This window comes from Vombatus ursinus, unplaced genomic scaffold (assembly GCF_900497805.2).
Source record: "Vombatus ursinus unplaced genomic scaffold, bare-nosed wombat genome assembly UNPS02008961.1, whole genome shotgun sequence".
NCBI classification, from domain to species: domain Eukaryota; kingdom Metazoa; phylum Chordata; class Mammalia; order Diprotodontia; family Vombatidae; genus Vombatus; species Vombatus ursinus.
Window position 1 is genome coordinate 2551609 of NW_020948739.1, and position 21592 is coordinate 2573200.

Consider the following 21592-nt stretch of genomic DNA (forward strand, 5'->3'; position numbering starts at 1 on the left):
TTCCTTCCTTCCTTCCTTCCTTCCTTCCTTCCTTCCTTCCTTCCTCCTTTCCTTCCTCCTTTCCTTCCTTTCTTCCTTCTTTCCAGCTTCAAGTAGCCTATGTCACACTATAGAAGAAGCAGTAACAACTACTCCAGCTGCTACGTCTCTCTGAAGATCTTTGCTTATTCTCTCAGGATTAATTGAGCTGATCTGCAGCACTAGTTGACAGTTCTTGGCATCTTTTCTTTTGTTTTTAACTGCATTTTCCTTTGTGCTTTAGTGTAGTGGATCTTATTTCACTGAGGGTTGGAATGCTCCTTCAAATGCTCCACTTTCCCCACCACCAGCTGCCACAAATATCTCTAACAGTCATCAAAGTGTGCATATTAGTAGCTATGACTTTTATATGTTTCCTTGGAGTAATAAAACCACAGAATTAAAAATACAAAAGAGAGAAAGAGAGAGAGAGAGAACAATAAAACATGTGTATGGCTCAAAATCCAGCCCTCATCTGGCACAGAACTAACCAGTTCAATCTGGTTTCATCTGGTTGAGTTCAGATATCTCAAATCAGCCTAGAGTCAATAGAAACACACATGCATGACTATTGCTGCCCAAAAATAAAACTATATCAAAATTGCTTGTCCTGAGTTATTTGCATGCTATTATATATTGATAGCTATAGCTCTTCAGACCCCTAGTCTCAGAGATGTACTCAAAAAAATCATAACAGCCTACAGGGAGATAAATAATCTGTCAGGTTGGAGGAGCTATACTCCCTTCTTAACACTGGTTTTCACGAATTCACCAAGAATGTTTAACATTTTTATTCTGTCTCCATTCTGGGTCTCCATGGCTAAGGACTGTGAATGTGCTTTAAGTCACCAATGCTATGCAATCCAGTTAGCCTCCTAGGACCCCAGGCAAGCACAGAACGAACACCTCAAGCAGCCCTCTTGCTAGACAAGAAGTGCTGTGATGTGAGGGACCATGTTCTATTTGTCTTGGTACACAATTCAATTCAACAAATATCTGTTAAGTGACTATTCTGTCATTTCAGGTAACCACCAAAAGCAAAGCAAGGAGTCAAAAATGAAAAACAACAACACATTCCCTGTCCTGGATTTGCTAATGGGGAATAACACACACACACACACACATGATACATGTTTTAAACCCACCTAGAGAGAATTTTCTTTCACATTCCTTTGGTTGTATGCATTCCTTGGATGTATGCACTCCTAGGACTGAGATTGATATTGAGATGGAGACACCTGAAAGAAACTTGTCAAGCTTGAAAAGTGATGGGCCAGATGCAGAATTTTTATTCCCAATGGGATGTTTAAAATTTGGGGGTATGGAGGGAGCGGGAACCACATCCCACAAAATGAGGAGGTGAGAAGAGACAGAGACAGTGTATCAGCTGGAGGTTTCTTTGCTCATTGGATCAGGAACCCTTCATCTCTCTCTCTCTCTCTTACTTCCCTGGGCACCCATGGGTAAGAGCTGCTAGCCTATCATTGGCTAGTGAAAATAGCACAGTGGCCACTTAGACAACAAAGCTCAGTCTGGGACACATCAAGAGACAACGTGCCTGCATCATGATGTCAAAGGTCTGGTCAATGAGACCTGGAACAGATGTTAGTTAGATAATTAATAGCTTCTACTAATGAGAGCTAGTATTAATAAAACACTTTGAGGTTTTCAAAGTGCTCCATCCCTTATTATGTACGTATGTATACATATATGTGCATGTGTGTAATCCACCTGTCTATTGAGTTTTAAGTAGTCCATTAGGAATAATTCTGCATCTTTCCATACATACACACATACACATATATACACGTGTATATATACATATTTGTATATATGCACACATATGTGTATACATATACATACATATATTCATATATGCATACATGTGTGTAGGTGCATACATGTGTGTGTGTATACAAATATATACATACACACATATGTCTATATAAATATATTGAGGGAAGAGAGAGAGAAGGGAAAAGAGAGGTTACTGTGAGGACTAAATAAAATGTTATAGATAGATACAAATACAGATATCTATACATATATCTATCTAAATGTAGTTTCTTCTGCAAAAATGGGGATAGTGCTAGCACATACCTACGTCACAATGTTATTCTGAGTATCAAACAAGATTTAATATATTATGTAGATATTATATATAATATGATAGTATGCAGCATAGGTTATATAATATATTATTTATTATATATTATAGATATGTATTATATATTATTTTATATGTATACAATCTCATCTAATAGCCCAGCATTTTTGACTTTCTTTGTATTTCTAGTGCCTAGCACAGAGGCTAGCTTAATAAATGCTTATTGACTGACTGACTGACTGACTGACTGACTGACTGACTGACTCCAGGTGGATGAGAATTCTGTACTTAAGTGGTCTCAATGGGATTAAAAGGGAGGGGATGGATGTGCAAGTTGTTACCCAGGCAGAATCAACAGACTTTGTAAATGTGAGGTAAGGTATGGAGAGGAGTCAGAAATAATACCAAGGTTTCAAGAATGGGAGACTGGGTAAATTTTGGTGCCATTGACAGAAATAATGAAGTTAGAAGAAAAGTTAGAAGTGTATCACATTTAAAATAGCTGCAAAATGAATAAAATAGTTGGGGAATAAAGTAGAAAAGCACACATACACGCACATAAAAAACCCTTGTATAAACAAAATTAAAAAGTGCTCCATAAAGAAATGAAAAAGAACCTAAAGAACTAGTAGAATATTACACGCTCATTGGCCATGCCAATGTAATAAAATGACAATACTACCAAAATAATTTACAGTTTTAATATCAAAGAATGCTTGGATGCCACCTCAATCAGATTATCAAAAGATACTTTATAGAACTCAACAAAATTTATCTGGAAAAAAAGGCTAGAATTTCAAGAGAAATAATTTTAGAAGGTAAGAATGAAGGGATAAAGGTGGCTACGTGGCACAGTGAATAGAGCAGTAGGCCTGGAGTCAGGAAGATTCAACTTCCTGAGTTCAAATCTGATCTCAGACACTTACTAGTTGTGTGGTCCTGAGCAAGACACTTAACCCTGTTTGCCTCAGTTTTCTTCATCTGTTAAAAGAGCTAGAGAAGGAAATGGCAGATCACTCCAGTACCTCTGCCAAGAAAACCCCAAATGCGGTCACAACACAACTGAAAAATGACTGAACAATAAGAAGGGAGAATAGAATTTCTAGACCTCAAACTATATGATACAGCAGCAATCTTCAAAACCATTTGATATTGGTTCAACAATAGTAGTAGATGAATGGAATACACTAGACAAGAGAGAATCAGAAATAATGGAGTTTGATAAACCCAAAACATACATCATTTAGGAAAGGACTCCTGGTTTGATAAGATCTACTGGGAAAATGGGAAAGCGGTGTGAAATTAGGCTTAGACCAACATCTTATACCATATCCCACAATAAATAGATACGTAACCTATTAAAATCATACCATAAAATAAATTAGAATAGATCATATGCCTTTCATAGCTATTGGTAGAAGATGCTTTCTTTACCACAAGAGATAGAGATCATCTTTGTATCAAATTTCCCAAATAAGAATTTGGTATCCAAGATATATAGATAACTAATAGATGTAGAAATATATAAGACCAAAGGCCATTCGTGAATAGATAGCAGTCAATGGATGTAAATGAAGTCCTCAAAAGAACAATTGCAAACAATTAACAACCATATGAAAGAATGCTCCAACTCAATAATAATAAGAGAAATGCCAAGAAACAACTCAGAGCTTTTGCCCCTACCCAGAAAACTGGCAAAGATGGCAAAAATGGGAATAGTTGATGTTACTAAAGGTGTCATGGGAAAATAGGCATACTAGTTCATTGTTGGTTGAGCTGTGAATTAATACAACCATTTTGGAAGTTGATTTGGAATTATGAAAATAATATAACTTTCATCCAGAGATTCTAGTACTAGGCATATAGCCAAAGTGGTGATTGATAAGAAGAAAATCCCCATTATGTCAAAATAGGTATAGCAGCACTTTTGGGAGTAGAAAAGAACTGGAAACAAAGTGGATACCCAATGGTGGGAAGGTAGATAAACTGTGGTACATGAACATAATAAAATATTACTGTACTTTTAAAAATTATTAATATGATTATATCTCCTCACCACATACTGTTCAGTCCAGTAACTCTGGACTCCTAGCTGATCCTTTGAAAATATCTTATCTTGGATGTTCTCTATTCCTAGCATACTTTTTCTCTTCACCTCCACCTCCTGGCTTCGTTCAAGTCTTATCTAAAATTTCACCTTCCACAAGGAGCCTTTCCCAGTTCTCCTTAATGATAGCACCTTCCCTCTGAGATTATCTCCCATTTAGTCTTGTTGGTATGTACTTGTTTACATGTCTCCTTCCTCAAGGACAGGGATTATTTTTTGCCTTTCCTTGTATCCCCAGTGCTTAGTGCAGTGTACACAGGGGTGGGGGGTGCGGTGCTTAATAAATGTGTGTTGACTTGAATATAGAGAAGTATAGAAAGATTTATATGAACTGATGCAGAGTGAAATAAACAGAGCCAAGAAAACAATTTATATGGCTACAATATAAATATAAAGAATAACCATCACACTAAATTGCTGCAAAATTTAAAAGAGCAAGAATGATAATAAGGAGAAATATGAAAAAACGCCTCCCTCCCTGAACACCTCCCCCCCCCCGCCAGAGGTGTGAAACATTGCATGTATTTTCAGACTTGGTTGATGAATTGACCTGTTTTGCTGAATGTTTTATTTTTTCTCTTCTTCCTTTTTTTGTTTAAAAATATTCTTTATTATTTGGGATAGTTTTCTGGGAGAAGGAAGAGGAGGAATACAGGGAGAAATTTAGGTGATATAAAAACCAAAAATATCAATTAAAATTTATTTTTAGAAAAAAAGATAGAGATGAGTCATTGCCCATGAGAGATCCTGCTTTGGAGCAGTAGTGTGGTTGATGATCAGACTTCAGAGTCCTCAGAACTGGGCCCAAGAAGTAACCTCAGAGCTGGGTGCCAACAAGATCTCAGCTCAGGCACTGCCATCTGCTACTTGGAAGGAGGAGAAGCTTTGCTGCTGGTTAGATCTGATTGGACAGAAAGCGGCTACCTCAACCTTTCTCTGCATTGCCATCTACTGCTTGAAAAGTGGAAACCCCTTAGAACCCAGCCAAGGGAGCCTTCTAAGAAAGCTCTGGAGATCCCAGGCTTAGGGGAACTGCTTTTGGATGAAGATGATATTAGACCAAGCAAAGTTGCTGGCTGGGAAAAGCCTGGAAGATCCAAGGCTTAGGAAAACTGTTCTGTTTAAGAGATCTTAACAGTACTTCAGCAGTCCAGGATATTCGTGGCATGTAGAAGCCAATAAAGAAGCGACCCTGCCCAGCAATAAATAAACACACATTTATTAAGCACCTACTATGTTCCAGACATCATGCTAAGCACTGGGAGTACAAAGAGGCAAAATAGATTTCCTACCCTCAAGGAGCTTACAATCTGATGGGGGAGACAACGTGCAAACAAATGTATACAAAGGAAGCTACATACAGGATAAACAAGAAATAATTAACAGAGGAAGGGCACCAGAATTAAAATTAAATGGGGAAAACTTCCATTAAAGGAAGAGATTTTAGTCAGAACCTAAAGGAAGCTAGGAAGGTCAGTAGGTGGAGTAGAGGAGAAAGAGCACTACAGGCATAGGGGAGAGCCAGAGAAAATGCTCAGAGCCAAGAAATAGAGTGTCTTATTCATGGAACAGTCAGAAGACCACTGGATCAAAGTATGTAAGGTTTAAAAGACTGGAAAAGTAGGAGGGGTTTCAGTTATGAAGGCCTTTGAATGCTAAACAGAGCTTTTTGTGTTTGTTCGTGGAGGCAATTCTGTTTGGAACATGGTGTGTTTAAGATATCTATTGGACATCCAGTTCAAGATGTCTGAAAGAGAGATGGAGACATAGAACGGAAGGGTTGCAGAGAGTTTGGGTGAGGACAGATAGATTTGATAATCATCAGCACAGACACAGCCATTAAATTCATGGGAGATAATGAGCTCACCATGGGAAGGAGGGAGATAATAGAATAATAATAGAATAGAGGGAGGAGAGAAGAGGGCCCAGGACAGAACCCTGAGGAGCACTTGAGGATGAAATAACAAGAAGAAACAGTCAGATAAGTAGGAGAAAAACCAGGAGAGAGGAGTCTTGAAAACCTAGAAAGAAGAGAGCCTCAAGGAAGGAAGTGTGATCAACAGTGTCAAATGAGAAATGAGAAAAGGTCCTTGGATTTGGAAACCAAGAAATCATTATTAACTTCAGAGAGAGCAGTTTTGGTGGAATGATAAGTTCAGAAGTCAGATTGTAAGATTAAAAAGAGAATGAGAGGAGAGAAAGTGGAGGCACCAATTGGAAACAGCCTTTTGGAGGACTTTAGTTACAAAGGGTAAAAGGATATTGGATGATAGCTGGGATAGATGGATCAAATGAGGGTTTTTTTCTCCAGGCTAGGGGAAGCATGGGCATATTTATAGATAATAGGTAGACAGGGAGAAATTGAAAATAAGTGAAAGAGTGGGCATGACAGAGGGGAAATCTTTTGGAGGACAGAGGATAGAATGGAATTACTTGAACAAGTAGAGGAGTTAGCCTTGGTAAGAGTAAGGCCACTTCATCATTGGAGGCAGGGGTGAAAGAGAAGATAGTGGAAGAAGGCATCTGAGTGATGGGGGATGAAGAAGAGGGAACAAAGATTTCAGAGTGAAGGGCATCAATTGGTTCTGTAAAATATAAGGTAAAGTTCTCAGCTAGGAGAGTGGGGGGGGTTCAAGGAGGGATGAAAAGATTTGAAAGAGTTGCTCTGTATGGTGGGATAGTGAGGATATGACAGGTATAGGAGAATTGCCTAGCAGCAGTGAGGGCCTAGTGAAGGTTGTATAACATAAATTTGTAGTGGACCCAGTCAGAATGGTTGTATTATTTTCTCCATTTTCACTCATCAGCATAGGTATAAGAGGGAAAGCAAAGAAAGATGGGAGTGATCTAAGGCTGAAGCAGAAGGAGAGGCCCAAAATAGGAACAGCTACACCCTTTAGTTAAGTGTCATGCACGAAGTTCCTGAAGGACACTAAAACCGGCAGTCGTGAGTTGTGATTTGCCATGGGCACATGTGTTCACTATTTGTGTATCTCCCTACCGTGGTTCTGTAAGTTTGTACCCACTCTCCCACATGGACACTGGCTACATTGGAGAGAAACTATGTCCTAGGTTTATGGGTATAAATGTTATATTTTAATGATTCTTGCTTTGCTTTTTGTTTTAAAATGTTCCTGGTTAAGAGGTAATGGTGGATGATTTGTAAAATGGTTATAATAACGATGAGTGACCAGAAGTTCCAGTTATAAGTAGGAGGGTAGTTCTACCCACTAGGATGGGGCCCTAGAGATACTGAAAGTGAGTAATAGTAGTGTGGCCACCCTGCCTGGGAATCCCTGATTTGCCAGTGTGAGTGAAGGTTGGGGTAAGCCAGCCTAGAGACAGAAGAGAGAGAGAGAGAGAAGAGAGAAAGAGAGAGAAAGAGAGAAAGAGAAAGAGAGAGAGAGAGAAGGCTCAGTGCTAAAGACCTTTCTCATCTACATTTCTAATTTTGAGGTTCCAGGTGCCACTGAGTCATCTAATACAGAAGCCCAAGCCCTGCAATCCTATAGTTGTCTGCCATGTTGTATAATATCTCAATCAGTTCCTCATTTTCCCCAGTTATAGCATGCAGATAACTGACATTTAATCCCCAGGCTTTTTGAGGGGCATCGCATAAACTGTCCTTGGAAGGTCATTCTTTGAAGCCTCTCAGAAAAAAAAAAGTGTTATGTAAGTAAAATCTGGGATCTCTTCCAGTTCTTCCTTTTCTTTCAAATACAGGAGGCTTGATAATGAAGGGACCAGTAGTAAAAAGAAGCTCCACACGAGTCAAGGACCTGCTAATCTAATTTTCAGGTCTGCCAAAGAAAGAAAAAGAAACCCACAAACTCTCAAAGTTTAAAAAAAAAATGTCAGTGGCCAAGTGACTTTCAAAAAAGGAAAAAAGTTTAATTGAAATCGTGCTTTCTGCTGAGCAGTACCTGGCTCTCTTTATGCCTCTGCAGATTTAATGTTTCCACTTGAAAAAGTGTGGAGTGGGAGCTTCATCTACAAGCTTTCAGTTCAAGTGGTGATTGATTATAAGTGCTCAGGAAGTAATTACAGATATGTTCCATTGTTTTTTCCCCCACCAAAAAAAAATCATAAAGGATAAGTCCTCTTTCCTTGCTCTTTGGTATGTGTTTGTATTCCTTCAGTACTTGCCTGGCGTACAGGAAGGAGCACTCAATGGATCAGATGGCACCCACCACCCTGAAACAGATAAAAACCCACAGCCCTCACATCTATGGGAAATGTCTCCGTCTGGCAGATTAGTGATTTCACCAACACTTTGAGAAGCTCAGATAAATATTTTTTGATGTTCTTGATCTGTGCCTTTCATATTTGTGACTTGACAAACAGTCCTACTGGTTTTCTCTGAAATTCTTCAAAGCAACTTCCCTTTGCATAAACAGCATGTTGAGTGTTCCATGCATTCTAAGGGTCAGTGAAGGTTTTATATGTGTTTATCCTACCAGAAACACATTCCCAGCTTCTATTTGCTACCTTTGTTCTAGGAGATGATGTGTTCGTCCTTTTTTCTCTGCTTGCTATGCACGTTTAAATTCCCAATAAAGAGCTGGCATTGCTCCCTAAAGAGTCCGAGGAGCAAACAATCGTATAAACATGTTGTTATTGCATTTTAATGAATGCTTTTTACCAGCATGGAGGTGGGTGGGTAGGGGCTGGAACTGATCCTTTTACAAATACATTTAAAGCTCATGAAGTCACTCTTCCAAAGCAATTTCCATAGATGTTTTGAAGCATTAGGAAAATCTCTATATGCTGCCATCCTGTAGCTGCTTTGTTGACCAGCCTTTGGAGTATGATGGAGTTTGGGGGCTGCTCCAAGTGTGAGAAGTTCCTTGTAAAAAGTGTTTCTTACTTTTGATTTGACAAACTATCCACTTTTCTCTTCCTGCCCTTACTCCTTCCCCTAGTATATGGAAGATGTCCTTGGGGGAGTCAAACCTCCATGAAGACTACCTACTTGTCTTTATTAAAGTTTTATTCTTTTAATTAACAAAAATCTATTTTATCTCCCTCCCATTCCCACCCTCCATGGAGAAAAGAAAAAAGAAAAAAAAAATCTTTGTAACAAATATGGATACTCAAGCAAAACAAATTTCCCCCTTTGGTCATGTTCGAAAAATACATGTCTGATTCTGCACACTGAATCCATCTCCTGTCAGGAGGTGAGTAGCACGTTGCATTGTTTGTCCTCTTGAATCATGGATCATGACTGTATTCACCACAGCTCTTACAGCTTTCAAAGTTGTTTGTCTTCACAGCATTGTTGTTATTGTATAAGTCATTCTCCTGGTTCTACTTGTTTCATTCATCATCACTTTATAAAAGTCTCTAAAGTTGTTCATTTTTGTAATGTGGATGTATTGTTATAAATCGTTCTTTTGTCTGCTCACTTCACTGTGTATCAGTTCACGTAAGTCTTCCCGTATCTCTTTGAAATCTTCTACTTCCTCATGTCTTACAGCACCAAAGCATTTTATCGCAGTTCCAGCCTCCATTTGTTGACTTTGTTCTAGGTTACTGTTTAGTGACATTTTGTGGTAATTCCAAATTGCTTTCTAGAATGGTTATACCCATTCACAAATAGGATGGCATAGTACACAGTTAGCATGGTCCCCTAAAGGTGTGTTAATGGACCTCTGTTTCAATAGTCCCTCCAACATTTGTTTTGTTGTTATCCTTGCTAATCTGATGGGTATGAAGTGGAGTGTCAGAATTGCTTTAATTTGCATCTCTTTAACTATTACTGACCTATATATCTTAAAAGTTGATTAATCTGGGGATTTCTTTATCACTATTTTAACAGATTGGTAATTAATGATGCATTGTGTATGCATGTACATGGGTATGTGTGTTCCACAACCAGATTTCAAGGCCTTGTTGGATTCATCGGGTTCTGTAGGTAGAAAGGAGGTAGAATGTAAGTCCTTTGAGGGTAATCTAATGCGGCACTTCAAATAAAATAGGCATTTAATAAATGTTCGTTAAATTGAAATCCTAGACCTGTCACTTAAAACTGTGTAACCATGGGCAGTCACTTAAACTCTCTGGATCTCAGTTCCTTGTCTGAAAAAATGACATGGTTAAACTAGATAATCTCAAAAGTCCCTTCTATTTCCTTGACTATGGTCCTGTGAATTGAATTGAATTAAAATTAATCAAAAGGAAAAGTCTGTGGAGCATGTGTGTCTTGTGATGAGCACAGCTTTATTATCAGTACCCACGACCTCAACCTAGGGTACTCAAGGCAGGGCATACTCCATCGTGCAGGGTCATGGATATAGGAGGATAGCATGGTATCTAGAGTTAAAGACACTCTGACTAAATCATTCTTGCACAGCTTCCTTTTCAATAATGAACTCCTCCTAACCACCTCTTGGTCCCTATCCAGAAAGGGAACAGCCAAAGTTAGTGGCACATCATCTCTTAGCAGTAGGACCCTAAGGTTTTAACTGTATGTTAAAGAAATATCTACATTAACCTTCCAATTTTGTTGTGATGATCAAATGAGATATTTGTAGCACAACGCCTAGCAATTGTAGGTGCCACAAGTATTATTATCGTTATTAATATAATGATAATTATTGTTAGAGTAAATATTTTTATAAAATATTTCATTATTTTCCTGTATATTGGGAATTTCTAACCCATGCTCTCCATGTAGATTGATAGATTTCGGGGCAACTGAGATATTGGATGAGGAAGAAAATACATCTGTTTCAATATAATTTGTTTTCATTATTAAAAAAATGAAATATCTACATTAACAATAATACTCTCTGTACCCCACCCCTATTCCAGAAGTATAAGTGGAGGTGGGACACCCAAGGGATTTTATCCAGACCCAATTTTAAAACTTGAATCTGTCACATTAACATGTTTTCCACAGTACTGTATTACTTGTAATGAAAGAATTTCTCTGTTTGCATCTAACACCTATCCCAATCATTCTTCATGTCCACCCAACAAGATACCTTTCCCATGCTCTACCCTCCTACTTCTCCCATCTACTGTTGTTCAATCCACGGAAGAACAAGATTTAATAATGCTGACTTAGTCAATAGATTTAGAGGCTAAGATGGGGCACAGCATGGGATGAGGGGAGGAACTGAATGAAAGCCACTGATGTAGGAAAGAGTAGAGGAAGGAAACCACATGGAAACCACACGGAAACCATGAGAACAAGGCTCTGAGGAGCCCCCAACTAGAAAAGAAAGAATTCCAGAAATGTCCAGGAACATACAATGGCTTTACCTATGACTGGTTCACCCATGACTTTGGAGAAGATCTTCAAACTATTCACTGTCACTAAGATGGCTCAAATGAGACAAACTCTCTTTTACCTCCTTCCTCATTTCTCTTTATTGTTTGCTCAAAGACTCTTCTCTCACATCAGGGACTTAGGGAGATATAGTGCTTTATACTTTAAAAAGTCACGGTAGGAAGAACAAAATAAGGTACAGTAAGTTTGAGGACATCCAGGAAACGCCAGCACCTTTAGGGAGGGACCTATTTGCTGATATATCAGCTTCAAGTAACTCATGGCCAGATTCCCCCTGGGGATGCAGAAAAAGGACTGTTTGTAATCTGCAGAATTCACTTGAATGAAGATGAACTTGACTTTTACTTAAAAAGAAAAAAAATCAAACTCAGGTCTAATGGGACTATCGGCAAAATAATAAAGGCATTTTCCCATCAGTAGTCCAAGCAACTCACTACCTGCTATTGTATCATTAAAAAAGGTTTGATTTTTTTTGTTTTTCAAGAGTCCTTTAGAAATGCTTTGGTACATCCATGAAAGGAAGCTCTGGGGATGAATTGCTGGCTTGGCTGCACGTCTAAGACCCTGCTTATTTATGAGATCCATTAAGTTATGAAAAGGGAGGTTAATTACGAAGAAAACTCATGGCCTAAGTGAAGGGAGTTACAGTAATCTCAGTCAAGGCACTAATAAAGAAGACAGGTTTTGTTGCAGTGGTAATCTCCAGGGTGAGAATTTATTGTGAGAAACTGATAATGAATGTGGGTACTGCTTGGTGTTTGTATGGAGAGCTGAAGAACCCGTTGTATTTTAGATGTGTTAATGTGGAGGTTGCTGTAGCAATGATTCATTAACCCAAGGGCCAACTACAGTTCAACACAATTCCTTGGAGCTCTTTTTTTTTTTTTTAAAGTCGGGAGTTTGGTAAAAGTCCCAAATAGGTCTTGCTTGGGGCCAGTTTCCCACTTAGTTTATAAGCTTATGCATCTACCATTTTGAAGATGAATGTTTCCAGTCCCCCTCCACATTTTCCCCTGATGATTCCCTCTCAATTCTTCATTAAAATAGTTTCAGAAAAGCTAGTTAACATTCAAGAAGCCACACTTTTTCCTTAAATATTTTCCTTTCTTGAAAACAAAGGATTGTGTTTTTCTAAGACAGTACTGATTTTTGGACCGTGAAAATACCACAACCTGGCCTTTTGGCAGAATTACAGATTTATTTAGAGCTGACCTTGGAGGTTAGCTAGTCCAAGCCCCTCATTTTACAGATAGGGAGATTGTGATTCAAAGAGATTAAATGACATACCTAAGGCCACAGAGGGAGCAAGTAGTCAAACCAGAGTTCAGACTAAGGTCCCAAGATTCCAAGGCCAGTGCTCTTTCCGATCTCCCACTCTGCTTGGCTTTGAAGATGAAGAGAAGATTGAACACTTAGTGATCTATTCCTAACATCATCTGTTTCAATAAAGTACAAAAATGGTTTAATAACCAGCATATTCATTTTAGTGGAAATCATGACAGTAGAATATTATAGTATAATGGGACTGAACCTAACTCAATAATTTGCTATCTCATCCTTGACAGAGAATTTGGAAGTTGTCCCAGAGAGCTGACCATGCAGAGAGCCAGGCTATCTGAAGGAGAGGGACTATTGCATTGATCAAAGATCTTAAGGCTTAAATTGTTCATTTTTACAATGTTATTATTATAGTATAACTTGTTCTCCTGGTTCTACTCCCTTTACTCTGAATCAGTTCATATGAGTCTTCCCAGGCTTCTCTGAAACTATCCCCTTCATAATTTCTTACAGCACAATAGTATTCTATTACAAACATAACCATATCCATAATTTGTTCAGCTATTCCCCACTTGATTATCAATCTCTTAGTTTCAGTTCTTTACTATCACAAAAAGAGCTACTGTTATAAATATATATGTAAATATATAGTATGGGCCCTTTTTCTCTTTCTTTGCTCTCTTTGCAATGACCAACTATGATTTCCCACGATTGTTGAAGAAGTATTCTACTCATTCTTGACAGAGAGGTGAGGGACTCAGAATGCAGAATGAAACATTCATTTTTAGACATGGCCAATGTGGGAATTTTTTTGTTTGACCATGCGTTTCTGTTACAAGGGTTTTCTTTTTGATTTTCCCCTAATGAGGTGGAGGGAAAAGGTGGAAGGGAAAGGGAAAAATGCTTGTTAATTGAAAAAAAAATTAAATGAAGAAGAAGAGTAATGAATAACGACTAGACCCATTATTTAACTGGTGGAGAGAACTTCCAGATGATGAAACTCCCTCCATGAATGCTGGATACACAGATCTGTCTCCCAGCCTCACAGAATTGCCTGGGGCACCCAGAGGATCTGCAGAGAGTTCCCAAAGACAGTATATGTCAGAGGGAGGATTTCCTTACCTCCAATCTTGGCTTTCTAACCACCCTGACATGCTACCTTTCTAAGTATGGAGTTTGAGGATTCAAATGCTCAAAACGTCTGCTGTCACCTTCTATCATTAATATAGCTCTTTAGAATTTGAGAAACACTTTTGATCCTCACAACAGTCCTGTGTGGTAGGTTCCATTATTATCTCCATTTTGAATATCAGGAAACAGGCTGAAAGAAGTTAAGTAACTTGTCCAGGATCATACACTCATCATCACAAGTGGGGCTTAAGCCCAGGTCTTACTGACTTTAGAACTAATTTTTTACCCACTAGACAATTCTGCCTGTAAAATATTTTCTAGTAACATTTAAAAAAAATCTGTATTTCTCAATTGCCAGATGTGACTATCACTTTAAATCTCTGCTTTTTTACCTGTTACTCAAAGCCGAAATTCTGTGCTTATATGAACTGGGTTCAGTTTAGGCGGTTTCTTACTTAGTAACAGTTTTTGGTCAATGTCCCCATCCAGGATTTCCCCTGGAAACAGCCAAATCTGGCTTATTTTTCTATGCAATTGTCCAGGTGTCTTTAGTTCTTTTGCCAGCACCAAGCTAACAAGAAATGGAATAAAACAAAGTTGTTACACACATCAGTAAATATAAAAAGGATTCATGCCTGAGCCCTTAAATAGTCAAGAAAACTTTCTCCTCCCTTGAGTTAGAGCTTCTCCAGGGACCTAGAGAGTCAGTCCAGACTTAGAGAGCCATCCTGATGTTGAAGTGACCCCCAATTCCCCCAAAAAAACCCAACCCCCAAACCCAAGGTTATTAAGAAGTCAACAAAACAAAACAAAGCGAAACAAAACAAAACCCAACACCCTACCTTTTATAGTGAGCATCACTTCCTCCAGGAACCTATACAGGGCTCTTGACTTATTGTGCTAACCTGTGGTTAAAGAACCCCCCCCCCCACTCCCACTTCCCCAAGCAGAGAAAAAACTTGGGCTTCCTGAAAGTCGAGAAATCTTCCACTCTAGCAGACCTCACTTCTCTTCTGTACTCATGTTATTTGAAGGACTCACAGTGCCAGGTTTGCTCCTTTCACATCATCCCTCAGTGTGGTCCAGGAATTTCCCCGTCACTGCTGCTTCCCCCAGCACCTGTTCTAATAAAGTTTTAAAGTTCTGCTGTCTCGTTGCTATTGCTAGTGTACTCTGTTTCTATAGCTGTCATCCTGCTGCTGCCCCTTCTTCGGGAGGATGTCATTGTTTATTTAGCAGACTTCCTGGGTCAATATGCCTTGGGGCTAATCTATATATTTTGAATTTTATTGTCAGTCATGCTCACTCCCCACCCATCTGGCTGAATAAAGGGCTCCCTGGGTTGCTGTTAAGATTTTGATAATTGCCTTCCTGAAAGGCATTTCTGATCCCTAACCTTCACTCCTAGATGTGTCCGGGTAAATGAATTCCCTTAATCTCTTCCCTGCCTCAGGGTAGAGTTGGGATGCCTTACCTGGTCCATGTTTTTTACAAAGTCTTCTTGACTTTTTGCACTTCTCTCCAATTATTTTTCCAGTTCTATTCAATCTCCACTTCTTACATCCTTCCTCACCCCACCACACCCCTAGTCAGTAACTAGATGAAAATCACCTGGAGGTTCAGATAAGCCTCAAGAGGGTCCTAGAAGGGGAAAGTCATAGTAAAGCTGGCAACAGCCACTGGCATTTCTACTACCACAACAAAGACCCATGTCCTCATTTCATCTGTACTGTAATAAGTGTGATGATATGAAGCATCACTAATAAGAGCCAGTAACTATCACATATTGGTGAAAATTAACAAGCTTTAACTTAATTCAATTAATGACAGGCAATATCCCTTAGGGTATTAGACTTGGAGTCAAGAGGATCTAGGTTCAAAATTTGCCTCAGAGAATTCCTAGCTATGTGACTCTGGGCAAATCATCTAACCTCAAATGTAAAATAAAGGGTTGGATTTAATGGCCTTTAAGATACTTTCCAGCTCTAGATCCATTATCAATTTAACAAACATTTATTAAGTACCTAGTCTGTGTAAAGGCAGCGAGGTGGCCCAGTGGATAGAGCCCCAGGCCTGAAGTCAGGAAGACCTGAATTCAAATGTGACCTCAGACACTTACTAGCTATGTGAAAACATGGCAAGTCAAAAAGACAAGTTCAGGGAAGGGCAAGTCACTTAAGCCTCTTTGCCTCAGTTTCCTCATCTGTAAAAATGAGCTAGAGAAGGAAATGGCAAACAATTCCAGTATCTTTGCCAAGAAAACCCCAAAAGGAGTCCCAAAGAGTGGGATATAACTGAAACAGCTGAACAACAACAACAAAATGTGTGCAAAGCTTTGTGCTAAGCAATAGGGGATTCAACGTAACAGTAGAAAGAGTTCTGGGTTTGTAGTCAGAAGATTTGGGTTCAGATCTTGAGTGGTTCACTGCTTGGGTAACTTTGAACACATTTACTTCATTCTCTGTGCAATGTTTATTCATCTGTAAAATAAGGAGGTTGGAGTAGATGACCTCTAAGGTCCCTCCTAGCTTTCAATCTACCATCTATAATCTGAGAGAGGATAGCACTGTCTCTAGGGTTATTTTCCCAAGTCCCACTGGAACTGACAGGCAGGGTCCTCCCCAAAGGGCAGCTGCCTACCACTACTCAGAGTTCCAGGGGTAACTCTATGGGTTCCTGGGGTTACTAGTACTGTCAGTCCTGGACAGTGTTCTCTGTTGATTCTCAGCCAGACTTAATGAGCTTTTTAGAAAGGAATACTTATTAATAAGCAGGTGCACCATGAAAAGTTCTTACAGAGAAAACCCCACAATTGGGAGTTTTGTTGTTGTTTTTCAGTCTTGTCTGACTCTTCACGACCCCATTTGTGGTTTTCTTGGCAAAGATACTGGAGTGGTTTGCCATTTCTTTCTCCAGTTCATTTTACAGATAAGGAAACTGAGGCAAATAGGGTGAAGTGACTTGCCCAGAGTTACACAGCTAGTAAGTGTCTGAGGCTAGATTTGAACTCAGGTCCTCCTGATTCTAGGTCTGGCACTCTATCCACTGTACCACCCAGCTCCCAATTGGGAGCATACTCTTCCCTTAAACACACAAGATCCCTGGGGAGAATGGGGTCAAACTTAACAACATAACCAAAGGGTAAAGTCTCAACTCCTGGCTACCAGAAGTCCTTTCCTTCCTTTGTGTAGATCTCATGAAGTCACCCTTAGTTAGGTATAACTCTCATCTGGGCTCTTAGGTTAGGGTCTTCACAGAGCCCGAAGCAGCCATTTTTCAGTGTGTCTGTCTAGCTTGTCCTTGGTATGTATATATCAGCACCTGACGTGGCTACTGCTCTGCCATTCGCTATTGTCACTCTGCAAACATGCTACTGAAACTCCAGGCGGCTTGAAGTTCACAGATATTACCTGGTGTATGTGAGTGTTGGGAGAGGGAGAGAGAGAGAGAGAGGGGGACAGAGACAGAGACAGAGACAGAGAGACAGAGAGAGACAGAGAGAGACAGAGAGAGAGATAGAGACACAAAGACAGAGAGAGAGAGAGGAAAAGAGAGAGAGAGGGAGAGACAGAGACAGAGAGACAGAGAGAGAGACAGAGAGAGAGAGAAAGGGATGAGAGAGTCAGAAAGAGACAGAGAGAGACAGGGAAAGAGACAGACAGATAAGGAAAGACAGACAGACAGTGACACAGAGAGAGACAGAGAGACAGACAGAGACACAAAGATAGAGAGGGAGAGAGAGACGGAGACACAAAGACAGAGAGACAGAGAGACAAAGAGAGACAGAGAGAGACAGAGAAAGAGAGAGAAAGAAATTTTCTGCACCTCCTCCCATGCCCTCTCAGGAGTCCTTCATTATGGATTCAACACCACTCAACTGGCCTGCATATGGAATTGGAATGTGAGATGTGTTTATCTTTAGTTTCAAAAAAACTCTTCAGGAGGCATTGATTGCGACTAGGGAAGGCAGATCACCTGAACCCTGGCTTGTGTTGTTATACTTAGGCCCAGAGATGTTTTTGATTCTTTCAACCAATCATGAGATATTTTGCGTGTGGCGTTACTTGCTTTCATACAGTAACCCAAAGTTCCTTTTATGCTTTCAGACTGGTTAAGAACTTCTTTACACCTAGTTTACTTTTGACAAATTGACTCAATAAAGATGTCTCTTTTCTTCTGTGATTACATTAATTAGGGTGGGATAGAACAAGAGTCAAAAAAAAGTTCTTGCCTTCAAAGAATTTGCCTTCTATTTGCTTTTATCTTCATGTTTCTAGAATTTAGCACAGAAACCACTTAACAAATTTATTTTAATGATAACTCTCATTTGTGTAACTTTAAATTTTCAAAAGATTTACCTCAAAATAACCCTGTACAAATACAGTTATCCTTTCTACAACTTACTTTCCCCATTGAGGTTTTGATATATCTTGTGTCAGCATAAGAAATAAAATGGGAATTTTGGGGAGTTTTGCAGAAGGCACAGACAGCACATGAAGGCAAGCGGACAACACAGAGCCTATGGCCAAATACTTAACCCAAATTTTACAAAAAGGCACAGTGAACACCCCATAAAAGAAGAAGAAAAATTTCAGACTTCTTCTCTGGTACGAAGGGAGGGGCAAAAAATTTACTTGGATTTTCCATATTGCAGTGATGCCATACCCCTAGCCCCCTTGATGTGGAAGGGATAACTATTATTATTATCTCTATTTTACAGGGGTTCTGGGGCTCTGAGAGGTTTAGTGTCTTGTGCATGCTCGCTTACCTTTTAAGTTGCTGAGGTGGAATTTGAACCCAGGTTTTTCCAATTCTGCACATGCTCTTATAATTAATTGGTTTGAGTTGATAGCATTAGGCTGAGACCAATGCGCAGTGGCCAGGCCAAGTGTTTTCCAGATGAGGACACTGGCTCTCTGACAGCCCTGAATGAGAAAGCTATTCAAAGACCAGAGCTACCTACCCCTGTGACTCTTCTATGAGAGAGAGACACACACACACACAAGAGAGAGAGCCCGAGCTGGACAGAAACTGCTGAAACCCAACTGTGCCTGATGTGGTGAGAATCGGGGTCTGTGGAGCTGATAATTACCCTTTTGGTTGGCATTTTATTACAGACATTTGATGTTTTTTGTTGGTTTGTAAGAATAAATATGTTGTTATTTGAACTGAATTGCTGGTCATTTAAAAAGAAAAGTTTTTATTTTGGTAAACAAACCTAGACATGTAACAAAATAAGGATGTCGGAAGAATTCTATTTGGGTGCTTAGATTTAACAGCAGGGTTCTTGCTGCTTCATTTTGTTTGTTTGTTTTTTTAATTTTGGGGTGTGTGTGTGTGTATGTTTGTTCTCCCTTCCTGTCACTGCCCTCCCACCCCCAGCAGTAAGTAACCTAGACTTGCCACTGGGCATTTCAATTCAGCTTGTAAAATTACACAAATCAACTGAACATGTAAGGATGTACCAGTCACCTTCACTTGCACATCACAATGGCGCTCTCAGGAAACAGAAGCTTATTTCAGGGAAATACCCTCTTTAACCAAGCAACTGTATTCCTTCAAGTTCTACCCTCTATGGAGAAATGTTTGTCCCCTCTCAACACTGTGTGGTATCATGTCTAGATTCTCAGAATTTCTGAATTGAAAGTGTCTTCAGAAACCATTTTGGCCAATAAATACATACTCTAACAGGAATGTCTTCTCCACCTCCCCCTACCCACCCCATCCCTAACAAAACATCATTCAGTCTCCCATGGATGACCTCCGGCAATAGAGAATTTCCTACCTCCTAAGATAATTGATTCCATTTTTGGACACCTCTCATTCCTAGGATATTTTCCTGTATTATTGAATCTATTGTCTGCTTCTCATCAATGCCAATGCCTCTAGGATCAAAGGACTTGTATTCAAATCCTGCTTCTGATTCTGATTACCTGTGAGACCTTAGACAAGTGTCTTTGCCTTCCTGGGCCTCAGTTTTCATATCTGTAAAATTAAAGGATTAGATGGCCTCTGAGGCCCTAGACTTATGACCCTATGACCCTTTGACCCTATGACCTCCCATTCATTGCGCTTGGCTCTTCCTTCCAAGTTCAAACAGGGATTTGGACTACAAATTCTAGCAGCTTGAGGTTCAGGGGTCAAAAAAAAATAACACCACAAACCTTGAGTTCATCAGACCCTAACCACATTTCACCCCCATCTCCTCTTCATATTTCATTTTAATCCTCTCTTGCCTCATTTCAGGAAATCCTATGCTAACCATTTCCTCCTTGTTTGCTCTTCGATTGTGTTCTTAAGATTAACCTGTCATTAGCTCAGCAATGCATGAAGACCGTGCTCTGTTCCAGTGCCCAGCATTCCAGGCCCAGGAGGCTCATTTAAGCCTCTGTGTAGGTCCTTCCCAACACACTAAATAACTCCCTCCTCCCCCCACACTCTTGTGGTACTTACATGAGAGGTTCAAGTTCATTTTTCAACTCCAAACCCACGTGGAAGGCACATCTACGCTTGTCAAAACAGAAGGATTCCAATCCAAAGTAGTCGACATGTCATATAAAAATATCAATCCATCAATCAACAGGCACTCATTAAGAATCTATTATGTTCCAGCTTGTGTGCCCAGTGCTAGGGATGCAAAGAAAGATATGAAACAGTTCTTGCCTTGGGGAAGCTTACATGCTATTGGGAGAAATAACACATCCATATGAAAGTATGTATGAAATAAAGGGAAAGACTGGACACAAATTCCATTGGCATAGGGAACTCCCTTGTGAGGAAACTCCTTCTTCCATTCTAGGTTGGCACCTTTTCTCCATCTTAGTTTTAGAGATTTGAGTAGAGTACTGATAGGTTAAGTCAGTAACTTGCCCAAGGTTATACAGTTGGTATGTCTTTAACAGAGGTTTTCCTAACTCCAAAGCCAGTTAGATGACACAATGGATAGAATGTCAAGACTGGAGTCAGGAAGATGAATTCAGACCCTCAATCAGATACTAACTAACTGTGTGACCCTGGGAAACTCACTTAACCACTATACCTTGGACATAGTAGGTGCTTAATAAAGGCTTGTTCTCTTCTTTCCCCCTCTATCCAAGGAATACAAGGTAATTTGGGGTGGCAGGAGATAACAACCCACAGTTTAGGAAGGGATAGAGATTAGGAAAGGCATCATGTAGAAGGGACTACTTGAGCTGAGTTTTGAAGGGAACAAAGATTCTACGAGACCAAGGAGAAAAGGGAGTACATTCTAGATGTGGGAGATAGCCATTAAAAAGCTATGGAAACTGGAAGTGGAATGTCATGCATGAGGAACAACAAGATGGCCAGTGTGAGTAGACCAAAGAGGGAGGGAGGGTATATATATAAGGTGGCTGGAAATATAGGTTGAGGCCAGGTCCTGAAGCACTTAAATGCCAAACCAAGGTATTTCTATTTGATCCTAGAGGCAGTTAGGAGGCATTGGAGCATATGAGTAGGGGTAGGACATGGTCAGATCTATGCTTTAAAAATACCATTTAGGCAGCTGTATGGAGGGTAGATTGAAGAAGAGAAAAAATCTTTAGGAAAGGAAACTAGTTGGCAGGATATTGGAAGTGTTTGGGTGAGAGGTGACCAGGCCCTGAACTAGGCTAATGGCTGTATGGGTAAAGAGGAT

General features: G+C 39.7%; 1 long non-coding RNA gene across 1 annotated transcript; it reads right to left on the minus strand.

Annotated features, from left to right (window-relative positions):
• Window positions 1-9323: 9323 nt before the first annotated feature.
• LOC114034283 lies at window positions 9324-14500 on the minus strand. Its single transcript, XR_003568083.1, has 3 exons — window positions 14328-14500; window positions 12814-12910; window positions 9324-10140 (listed from the first exon to the last, which is right to left on the minus strand). It is a non-coding gene; the product is annotated as an uncharacterized LOC114034283 (long non-coding RNA).
• Between the last annotated feature and the right edge of the window lie 7092 nt (window positions 14501-21592).